The sequence below is a fragment of the Battus philenor genome, unplaced genomic scaffold, assembly GCF_028537555.1.
Source record: "Battus philenor isolate CCGP_79_NKW_IND1 unplaced genomic scaffold, ilBatPhil1.0.hap1 SCAF_12, whole genome shotgun sequence".
Classification (NCBI taxonomy): Eukaryota; Metazoa; Arthropoda; class Insecta; order Lepidoptera; family Papilionidae; genus Battus; species Battus philenor.
The window spans coordinates 14419720-14432735 of record NW_027181674.1 but is presented as its reverse complement, the minus strand read 5'-3'; the positions used below and the strand labels follow the sequence as shown (position 1 = coordinate 14432735).

The 13016-nt window shown below is 32.8% G+C and overlaps 1 pseudogene; it reads left to right on the top strand.

Moving 5' to 3' along the window:
• Positions 1–804: 804 nt before the first annotated feature.
• Positions 805–4663, top strand: LOC137932633 (ELAV-like protein 1 pseudogene; annotated as a pseudogene).
• The last annotated feature ends 8353 nt before the right edge of the window (positions 4664–13016 follow it).

Below are 13016 nucleotides of genomic sequence, written 5' to 3'. Positions count from 1 at the left end.
GATTAATAATTTAATATGAAAACACATAAATGAAACAAAATTTTAACTATTATAATGGTAACTTGATGTTAAATCACTATATACTTGTGAATTTTTTGATCTTACCATGTTTTCGTACTAGATTTTTACTAATAATAACAAACACTATATAAAAAATTAATTAATTTGTATAGACAGGAAATTTATGGCGTACTTCCTTTTTTAATAAAACTAATATTGTCAGTAATATGAAAAATGACAAAATTTATGCCTTATAAAACATATAGCATGTAATAGCTGTCTCCGTAAATGCTATGAGTTTCGCTTTGTTAAGTTGCCGTACTGTCAATAGTAGTTGGCACAACTGTAAAAATGTTACAATATTTAAATTAATTACAATAAATTCGGAAAAAAGCCTCTATTGGGTATAGTTTTAATTTAAAATTCTTTCGACCATAAATGGTTTTAGATATAGAATGATATTTAATACTTTATTTTGAATTATCCAACAGACAATATTGAATGTGATATTGATCAAATAATGTTATAGTACTATGTGACCAAACTAAAACATGTGGTTACGCTCCAAACGTTAAGTTAAATAACATATTTTCAAAACAATTTTTAGGATATATAACAACAATTTCAATACCTATTATTTATTTACTATAAATATTTAGTGCCAAAAATATTAATATGTCGATTATTATTTTTAACAACCTATTACAATACTACGCAATGTGGTAAAGCGGCTGGCTTTGATAAGCGGGCAACATTTCAAAAAGAAAGTGAAGTGAAAGAAATGAATTTACGAGAATAGGTCGCGAGTCGCATAGATTTTTGGTTGATTTCCTTTTCACTTTACTTTCGTATTCTCAGTAAGATCTAATAAACTCACGTTAATTTGTGTTTCTGATTATATTTTGATTCAGCGAACCGGGCGCTGCACTTCCAAAAACAGGATAAGTACGAGAGTGTACAGCATCTTATTGATTTTCTTTCCTTGCATATGCTTTCAACCAATACGAAGTGGAGCTCACGTTTCGGGCGAAACTGTGTTCTAATTTGAATACGTTTTTACTATTTCATTGAGTAATTCGTGCGAATTTTAACCTTATTTGGTGTTAACATTGTATTGTAGTAAAAATGATGACCAATACACTCGACACCGTAAACCCGAATCAACCCACGCAAAATGGTAGCAAAGTTCAACCCTGCAACAACGAATCGAAGACTAACCTGATCGTGAACTACTTGCCACAGACAATGACCCAAGAGGAGATCAGGTCGTTGTTCTCCAGCGTCGGCGAAGTGGAGAGTTGCAAGTTGATTAGAGACAAAGTGACCGTTTTCCCCGACCACATTCTCAACGGCCAGAGTCTCGGCTACGCGTTCGTTAATTATCACAAAGCGGAGGACGCCGAAAAAGCGGTCAACACGTTAAATGGCCTTCGGTTGCAGAATAAAATAATAAAAGTGTCTTACGCCCGTCCGAGTTCTGACGCAATTAAAGGGGCGAACCTCTACGTCTCCGGCCTGCCCAAGCACATGACGCAGCAAGACCTGGAGAAACTCTTCAGTCCGTACGGAACAATAATCAGCTCCCGTATCCTCCACGAAAACGTGAGTGTGGGCCATTTGTTGCAAGGAGGTATAGACGAACAGACGATTCAGGGACCATCTAGAGGTGTTGCCTTCATCCGGTACGACCAGAGATGCGAAGCCGAAGCGGCTATCCGTGAACTGAACGGCACCATCCCGCCTGGTGGCACGGGGCCTATGACTGTAAAATGTGCAAACAATCCAAGCAATCAGAACAAAGCCTTGGCACCATTAGCTGCATACCTGGCTCCGACATCAACCCGCAGATTTGTTGGACCAGCTGGTAAGGCACTTCTTGCTATCAATAAAGGCTTACAGAGATTTTCTCCATTAGCAGACCCTCTCATACAAGGTAATGCTCTTGGAGGTTCGGGCTGGTGTATCTTTGTGTACAATATTGGGGCTGATACTGAGGAGAGTACTCTTTGGCAGCTTTTCGGCCCATTCGGTGCCGTCCAGTGTGTTAAAATAATAAGAGATCCCACCACAAACAAGTGCAAGGGCTATGGTTTTGTCACTATGACAAACTATGATGAAGCTGTCGTCGCGATCCAGTCATTGAACGGATACTCCTTGAATGGCCAGGTGCTGCAAGTCAGCTTCAAAACGAACAAGAGTAAATCCTAAACTCGTCAAATTCTAGTCAATAAATTGTAGCTAATGCGAAAATGTTGATCATTACTCTGTCATGATTTTGAGTCACATAAATTAAGTATTGACTAGGCAATGGTGTGACCAAATCATGGCACGGTACCGAATTGTAACAGTGTTCATACAAGAAAAGTACAAACCATCCAGCATCACCGACTGCACCACAATTCTGTATCAGATATATGTAAAAAGAAAGTATATACATTGATTCAGTTCAAATTTTTTAATCTAATTCATTTACATAATGGTATTGAATTTTTTTTTATTACTAATCTATTCTTGAATAATGTTACCAAAGTCTGTGGTTATTTAAATTTGAAGCTATGAGATGCTAAATATTTACCGGGTCCTTTTAATGAATAAATTTACTTTATTTCATTATTCAAACATGGCTGGTTGCTGTTAACAATGATACAGTGATTGACTAGTTTATTCAATGTGCTTTTTTTATTTGACATATTGCAAATAAATACATTTTTAACACTTAAGTATAACAAATGAGTCTATAATTTAGCAAAAAAGGTTTTCATAAATTATTGTTTAGGTTTAAAAATAGAGCTAATTAGTTGATATTATTTGTCTACGCCTATATTGATTATAAAACAACTTTAATCAATGGTGGTGGCTTCTAGCTGAATACCGGAGTTATAAAAACAATGTTATAATAATATTAAGGAGGTTTAGACAAATTTAAAACTATGTCCCAATAGACCAAGAGCAATATTCATCTTTTATGGATTGACAGTGCAATATTAAAGGTTTTTTACTGTAAGTAAAAATATATTAAAAGAAAAAAAAGAGTTTATTATATGTATTTGAAATCCAGTGCAATTTATTGATACATTTATTTATTTTTCAAAGTGCAAAACAGCAATCAAAATATACATATACAACAATTATTATTTATACCATTGCAGTGTTTGCAACAATCACTCTGTTGACTACCAAAGATGTCAGATTATATGACTGATTTACAACTTTAAAAATTATATAAAATATTCATGTGAAAATAAATGTGAAAATTAACCACTTCCATGTATGTTTCATATATGTTTATGAATGTGACCCTGTAATCTCATTAGAAAATTCCATGACTAAATATTAAGGTGAATATCAATTTTTATGCACAAAAACATAATGTAAGGAATACAAGTGTTTATTCTATAAATGTATAAATTCATGTAAAATTTATTTGATTATTTTTTGATTTTCTGTAAACCATTTGACATATGAAGATGATCAGGTAATTGGTTATGAATGGGTTTTGACTTGACAATATGGGAATATTGAAATGAAAATTTTGAAATCACAAAAATTATACATATTTACATGTATGGCCGAAGGAAGTTGATCAACATTTTAAATGTAATTCTTTTGTATTGACTTGGAATATGTAATACAAGTGGATGTATTTGTATAATGGCGTATGTCATCATCTCAAATGCATTCAGCTCCACGCTGGCTGCCGATGGCATCCACACTCGCCTATTCAACTTGGCTAAATTTAAATTTGTCTTTTAACGGTATATTGTCTCTCTAATTCATTTGATTGTATAATCAATATTTATTATTAAATTTAAGTAATGTATAATTAATAATTTATTGTCATAATAGTGAATAGATCTGTAATAGATTTCATTTGATGTTATTAATATATTGATTATTAGAGTAAGTTTTCGAATTAGTTTGGCGAATTGTTTACTCGTAACATACCTATCTCATGGTTTATATTCGTATTTAGTAATTACTGTAATTGCATAGTAAATTATTCATAGATAAATGCATATCATATCCCGGGGAGAGCGACCTCGCTGGCAACACACAGTCTAATGCATTTTGAGTAAGTGATTCGTTTAATTTCTCTGCTAAGGATAAATGTTTCATTAAGGTTTAATAATTATTTATTTTAACGTACTTAACTATGTGGAACTAGTCAGTTATAATTTTGAGAAACATAAATCTTTATGTACCTATGTATGTCGTAAGTATTTAAAAATGGAAACTGTGTTCTCTATATGGTAGTTTAGGATTTGATTTATAAATTATGTTGGTGTGGTGTTTCGTTAATTTAAGCGTAGTGTACCGATGCACACTGGCGACACCGGCGGTGTGTGGAGAAACTAGTCACAGGTAAAATATACCTCGAAGTAATATAGTCTGTGCACATGTCGAAAATCTTTCGCGCGTTGGAGGGAATCTCGATTAGTTCATTATTCAATTAACCCCTGATTTTACCGAGTCCGCCTTAAATTGAACAGTTCCTCGTAGCCAATTTAGCTGAATTACTATTTTCTTTTGACGCATTGACATAACGCCCGAAGGATTTTTGGACATTTTGACTATGATCTGTGTTGTGTCGTCCCTGACTGGAAATTTTACGTCTAACCATTGAAAGTGATTTTGTCAACAATTGTCGACATTGCTGTCTGTAAACGAGAATCACTTATAATAAGTTAATAAAAAAATTTATAACTCATTTTATATATTACGATCATGAGGATCGTAATATATAAAGACAGATTTTGTCTATGATTATTGACAGTTATTATGTGAAAAACGTAAACTCATTCTCGATTGCAGATAGACAATGTTTTCAACTGTCCATTTTAATTCTTATTTTCTCCGTTATATTTCGTGGTATTTTATTTGTGTTTAGTATAGTTTCAGTTAATTTAAAAACTAACATTTATCAGGATTTTCGTTTCTCCTAACGTTTATTTATCGTGTAGTATTTAACAAATTTGGTTTTTGTTTTTTTTTTTTTTTAATTCCTGGGCAGGTTCGGGTATCGTAAGGTTTGGCCTAGTGTGTAACTAGAGATGTAAGACAGAGTACAAATCGCCGATAATGTATTGAAAAAAAAAAGCGTCTGGCTTACTTACATTAATTTTTTGAAATGTCAACGAATGTAATCTGATGTAGGGTATATTGATATAGACATTAAATATCGACATTAGCAATAATATTTAAATACTCTTTCATTTAAACCTCTTTTCGAAAATAAATGCCTTTGATTCCTATGAATTTGATTTCACTTTTGCCTTTCATTGTCTATGGCTTTAATAATCATGTATTTGGCTAATAAGCATTAAAATTTGAAAGACCAGCCACCGTGAGGATATTTGGAGGAGGTCTAGACCTTGTTGTGAGCATCTATTAGCTGACATGATGATTTAAAATTTAAAGTTAAACAAGATAAATATATAGCTCATTTGTCAACAAGAAAGTGATCTCTCTGAAATGTATTAAAATTTATTTTTTTCTATTAGAATGAGACAGAGCAAAAACTTGTAATAACACTAAACTGCTGCTGGGTCTGATAAATGTTAATTAGTTTTTACATACTAATAAAATATAATTAGAATTTTGAAAACATTTTTTTCTGAAATTATTGATTTTTGAAGTACCACACAAAAATTGACAGCTAATGAATTGGACAATACATCGCTCGGGTGATCGATGGATATTTGGGCCAAAAGGTCTTCTAGTGGGGATCAGGAGCCGGTAGACGCGGCAAGGGTATGCACCCCAATAGGTCGATGGGCGCAGGAGCAGTCATGGTGGCGATTTTGGAGGAGTCCTATGCCTTGTAGTGGGCGTGCCAAGCTGAAAGGAAGTGGAACAATAAGCTATACCAAGCTAAATTCAATTTATTAGCGTAATAGATGGCACGCATACATAATTATGACTTTAAAATTAAGATTCACATAAATCAATGAGCTAGATATAAGTAATTTTATATAGCAAGTAGGAAATTAAGAAAAAAATTTAAATAAAACAGTATAAGGTCTCTCCAGGGGCTCTCTTTAGGGTAGTATATTTCTTCAAGACAACCATTGGATGGATCTTTGCAAAATACTATATAATCACTCTCAAACTGTTACACCTATCACCCTTTATAGCCACACGATATTTAGCAGCATTTACGATAATATCTAAATAAAATATTCAAAACAAATTTCAACGAAAAGATTTAAATTGCACATGCCTACTTATCTAGATGTATACAAAATTCAAGTGTCAAAATTGGCCTCACGTCTATGGCGACTTGCAGCGGTACTGTCACGCTTTTACCAAACTGCTACTGTGAGGTTCTAAGAACCTGGCTGGTAGGTCTTGGAGGTAATAACAACGAAGTCCGAAGTAGAAGTATAGCTCATATTTATACAGGTTTAAAACTATGAAAGCAATAAAAATCATCAGCCAATCAGAAGTCGAGATGTATTGTAGAGCGATCTCTTTCGGCCGGTGTGTATAAAGAATCATGTTTCTGTGGAATTCCCCTTTTTGATGCGCCGTTGACGATAATGTAGGTCTTACGCTACTGAGTGTTGGTCGCATTTGTTATGCGATGCTGTCGCGCGTGTAGTGAATATTGCTACTGTGAAGTTCTTCCTTGGGCCGGTAGATCTTGCAAGTAATAACTACACGTAGTCCGAAGTAAAAGTTTGGCCTATATTTATAAAGACTTAAGTAAAATGGAAAAAAAACATTCAACCAATAAAAATCGTAAGCAAATCACAAGTCGAGAAGTATTGTAGAGCGCTCTTTTTCTCTCGATTTATATAAAGAATTATATTTCTGTGAAATTCCCCTTTGATGCGCCGCTGGCGATGACGTAATGTAGGTTCTACACTACTGAGTGTTGGTCGCATTTGTTATGCGATGCTGTCGCGCGTTTACTGAATATTGCTACTGTGAAGTTCTTCCTTGGGTCGGCAGATCTTGATGGTAATAAGTACACGTAGTACGAAGTAGAATCTTAGCCCATATTTATACAGATTTAAAACCAATCACAAGTCGAGTATTGTAGAACGCTTTCTTTCATCCGATGTGTATAAAGAATTATATTTCTGTGGAATTCCCCTTTTTGATGCGCCGTCGATGACGTAATGTAGGTCCTACACTACTGAGTGTTAGTCGCATTTGTAATGGGCTACAGTAGCGATGTCAATGTGTTACTGACCTGATTACCGGAGGAGAACAGATGTAACTAAATTGTGGGCGAAGATACACAGCCAGCGACTCCATCGCTACAAAAAGTCGTGGGCGAAGAGCCTTAACCCAAAAATGCATAATAATGAAAAACTGCAACATACTACTTTAACGTAAAATGAGCACTACACTTACCTTTCCTACTTATATAATTGCATAGTGTTGTATATCTGCAACATAAAGTTTTTATAATAAATAAGTGTAAAAACATTTTTTTCTATTTTTCCCCGCATTTTAGTGTACTTCACTAAAATGTCAAACTCTCCAAGATATATATTTTTAAAGTATAAATAAAAGTCGTGGTTTTAAGGATAAAATATTATGTGACAAAATTAAATACCACAATAGTATTGCGGAGAATTAGAATCGGTATCTGTTTTTATATTTCGCCGACTAATCAGACGCCACGACAGATTACGAATTTCATTTTGACACAAATTTCGTTTAATTTTTTAGTTCATTTCTTTTAATTTTTTTATCTATGTGATTCCTTTCGTAATTGTTTAACCATTTTATATATGGGTTAACATGAACTGGAACAAATCGTTGTCCTTTTCCACCAACAATGAAAAAACTTGTATATTATATATATATATATATCTTTACCTTACTACCTTCATTAATGTATAAATCTGAAATTAGAAATTTTTCCAATCTTTCATGAACAATGTAACAAATTTCATTCATAAAACATTATTTTTATAAATGTGCATTTGAATATCGACAAAGATCGCAAACATGTAAGGATCTTTATTAAAAACATCTATAAAAACAACTTTTTTAGACAACTGGCAAAACAAAAATCAGAGACGCCCTTTTGACTGAAAAAAAATGTTTGTGTGGGGCCTTTCATATAATAAGTCACCTGATATTTCATTGTTCCCTCTTCCCTCCTCTTCTCTCGTCACATCATGATACACTTTTTACGGACTCACTCTGTGATAATATTGTCATAAAAAAGCTAAACCCCCCGAAAATAATGAATTTTTAATAATAAAAATATTAACATATAAAACTAAATATTTTTTTATTATATAGTAAACAGAAAAGTATCCATGCTGCCAAACTTCTACCATAACGTCACCTGTTTTAAGATTCTACACCTATGACCAATCATCTCCTGTATATCGATTGTAATTTTTTATAATATATTTAGGAAGTCTTCGTGTTGACTTATTTAAAAAATAATCCAATTTTCGTATACACATATATTTTCTATATATTAGCTATATGCTATTTATGCTATGTTATCAGATTATTTTTAATGTTAACAACAGTACTGCTTTGTTATTACGATATTCCGATTTATATTATATGAATAATTTATTTACTATATGTCATACGAATATATCGTCGCCTTTGTTTAAAATGAATACAGCTTAAAACTGGATAAATTATAGCTAAATATTTTTGAATTTGGAATACTCGTTGCTTTAATTAGAATATTTGTGATAACCTAACATTTACCGAAAAAAAAGTTCTATAATTTTCCTTTCTTTTTTTGAAATAATTTAAATTTAAAACCAATAACGAAGAAGCCTCTGAATAGAAAGTTCGTTAGCTCTCTCTTGTCGGTACGAACGGCTTCGCGAGTCAGATTTATTTGAGAAATGGAATTGTATTAAAATTATTCATTTAAAGGAGACGGTGCTTGCGTAAGATACTGTCAATTAATTAAAAAGAAACGGAAATTAATCATTTCATGTCGGTAAGTGGAGAGCGCATAGCTATCTTTAATGTAAATATACATTATTTATTCGGTATATAATTACGGAGAATACTTCGATTGATTAATAATAAACATAGTTGACTGTTAGATAATGCCTACAAGACTAAAGAAATTGTTAAAAGCATCAATAAATAAATTAAAGGAAGTAACTATTTAAGGATTTTAATTACGCGAAAATATGTAAAAAAAATTAGACTATAAATGATTTTTAAGCTTTGGAATGAATTGCTAACAAGAAAAAAAAACACGTCTCAGGTTGTTGTAGGCTGTTAAAGCAGATTGCGTATAGAATACGTATTCATTTGTTTTAAGTTTAAGGATGACATTATAAGCAAGCTCAAGTCTTGTAAGTAATGACAACACGAAGCCAAAATTAGAAGTATGTTTATTGATTAAACTTAGCTCATATTTGTACAGATTCAATTCAATAAAAACCGTCAGCCAATCACAAGGCGAGATGTAGAGCGCTCTCTTTCGCTCTACGTAAATATGGAGTGCTCTGGCGTGGGATTCCCTTGTTCGATGCGCTGCCGACGATGAAGTAGCTTCTAAAAGCTCTTCTGGCACTCTTGCCAAAACGTACACAAGTCACACCGTATATGATCCTAAATGGATAATATGAATAAATGAACCATTTAAACACGTGCACTGCTAGGCATAGGCTTTCTCCATATATTTTCTATAGGACCTGTTGGAAGTGGCGGTACTTCAAGTTTCGACTCAATATCGGTTATTTTGTTATTTAATTACAATGTTTCGTCTGTGGGATTCTTCCTAGGTCCGGTAGGATTTGGAGGTAATAACAACACGAAATCCGATGTAAAAGTGTGTATATTTATTCCAGCTTCGACCATATTTATACCGATGAACATAAAGAATTATTTTTCTGTGGAATTCCCCTTTTCGATGAGCCCTTGACTATGACGGAATAGCTCCTACACGTCTAAAGTTATTTCGAGGTTAAGAAATAACGGAAAGCTATTTATTTAGTTAAAAAGGAAATATGAACACTAAATAGAAAGTCACAATTTGAGCGCCATCTAACGAATCAGTGATTTTCGAAAAATTGTTTTAGACATTTCTTATCGTGCCCCTAAAAATATGAAAATCCAGGGCGTTCACTGTGTACTTCCAGGTCGATCTGATCTGAGGTTCCGAGTAGGTGAACTACCTGACTGCCGTCGCGTTTCACTTCTGTCAGTGTAGTGTGGCTTCTGGTTTGTTAGAGTCACGTTTACGTTTGAGTTTGAGAGCTCCATTTTAAAGCTTGGTCAGGTGTATGGTGTAAGATTTAAACATACCTGCGACTTTTTATCTGTTCTTCGGTCGTGTATTCTTTTAACTATACTACATGTCAATACATCTACCATTTCTAAGGGATGTTTATAATAAGGAATCACAACTATTTTTCCATTAAAGTTTTTTTTTAGAAAAAACCTTTTGATTCCACAATTTATTATATTTTATAGGTAATTTAACTATACGATCGAAATGATACAACCATGCTTGCTTCGGTCGCTTTGGTTTGAGGAATGCAATTTACTCAGTGGAAGTTATTTGATTACCACAATGTGACTTCGATCTGGTCACAGACTTCATTAAGTAGAAGGGAACATCGCTTCATTGGTAAGCAAAGAGCAAAGAGGAAATTCCTGGATTACTGACAGAAAGCAAAGCGATAGAAGATAATAGAACTCAATAATAGTCGAGAAAGGAAAGAAGGTAACAAAATGTGGTATAACATTTTGATATAGACATTAGTCATAAAAGTAAAATTAAATGATTAAAATGTAACAAAAGGTCTAATAAGCATCAGAGAAATTAATTGGATAATTGTAAAGTATAAGTCCAGTGGAAAGGAAAAGCAGGCGATATATATAAAAAAGAAGAATGGATAAAAGATAGGCACACAAAAAATGTATGTAAATAAATAATTAATTAAAAAATATACCTGTCCATTCAAAATGCGGAAATAAAGAGAGGTCTCCAAAAACGGGAAGCCTACCACTATCACATAAGAGAATGTGCCGGAACTAAAGATTTACAAATGAAATTATCTTTATGCAAATATGTCATTGCCAAGAGCAAAGCTGTTATTCAAATCTATTTTTTTGGGTGATTAGAGATATATACTTTTCTTTAAATAGTATATGTAATTTGACATAAAATACGGGAGTGGCATATCTGCGGACAAAACCTTTTATTAATAAATAAAGATGAAAAAAAAAGTTTCAAATGTCAAATTTGACATTTGAAACTTTTTTTATGTACCAAACATTTTTTTGTTATCAATTTATAACATACAAGATATATCTACATTGTTAGAGGCAGGATATTTCTCTGTTGGCAGTATTACTTCTGCATATTTTAATATGTTTATCGAAATTTATTTCGGTGAGAAAGTGAAGGGCCATTCTTGGGCGTTCTTCCTTTCATGGTTGACAAGAAAACAACGAACTGGTCCGGTTTATATGCGATCACTCATTTTTAATTACAATGACTCAAATCAACAATTATGTAAAAAAAATAAAAAGAATTTAAAAAAAGAATGCACGCGAAACTGACAGTAATTCGTAAAGCACCATCGCGTGTGATTAGTCAGCAAAATAAAAATATAGTTGTCGACTAGAATTCTTCGTTATACTGATGTACTACGTAATTTTGTTACATAACATTCCCCCTTTTTCTTAAAGGTACCGGGCAGTTTAGTTTGCTTATAATATAGGGTGGTTGGTTATAGGTGTAAAAGTTTTAAAGGGGTGAATATTTAATACATTTGTGACCAAATGTCTTTAAAGTTTTGACCCTATTTCAAAGCACATTGTTACATTTATTCTATTAGAATGAGGCAGCCCAATAACTTGTCACACTCTTTGCAGGGACAGAAAGTCACTTTTTAAGCATTGAGTTATTTATTATTTCTGGAACTATTTGAAATATACATTACCTTTCAAGCTTTTATGTAACATAGACCAATCATTCTTTACCTATTCTATAATATTCTTTTCAATCCACTCACTCCCTCTTATCTCAAATCAAGGTTTCAATTTCTTCAGGATACACATGAGAGGTCTTTGAGAACATCAGAGAATCTAGAATTAAAAATACCGGTGCATTCTTCTTCGTTTATAGCCAAATCTTTCACCAGTCAGGACGTTCGATTGTAGAATGATTTACCGCTGAATATAAGACGTGCTAACTCACTACCTATTTTCAAGAAAATGGTTAAAAACTATTTACTAGACCTATGATTATCTATCTGTTAATTCATTACTTTTTCTTCCTCAATTTCTTTCTGAGGCAAGTGCAATTGAATTTATATTTATAATACGTATTATATCTTATTTATTATAAATAGATATTATATACATATGTATGTATATTATGCATGTACACGTAAACTACCCATTATTAGTACTTTTACCTTTTCCATATTATGGTTGTCTGTAAGAGATAGCCTTGTTCGATAAGACCGCCCATTGTACTTTTTTGTCTATTATTGTGAAATTATTTAAATGTATCCTAACGTATATAATAAAGAATATTAAATAAAATAAAAAATGAAATAAGTAACTAAGAAGTATAATTATAATAAATTGATTTTTTATTATCGTAAATTGTTCAATATTCCACGTGTCATCTATGTAACAACAGTACCCGGCGATAAATCTCTGCCCAACATTACCTCTGTAACGTTTTGTCAGTCGTTGTATTTCGTGCGAAAGAGATAACGCTCTACGAAGCCGAAATTAGCCGATCGTCTCTTTCCAAAGTACGATGCGCAATATTTATTGCCGAGTACTATACATGCTTTAATAACAGTCACACATTGCGTTCAAAAACCAATGTACGATTTGCGTGCGCCGTTCCTAGTATAATCGTGACTGTATGCAATTAACTATTAATTTACTTCACTTGAACAGCTCTTACAGTTAAAACACTGTTTAAATTGGTCAAAAACGCAATATAATCTATGTTACGCATTTTTAAAACAACTATGAAATGTGAGTTTGATGCTATTGGTGTCGCCACTAAAAAAAATGAATATAAAGAGGAAATA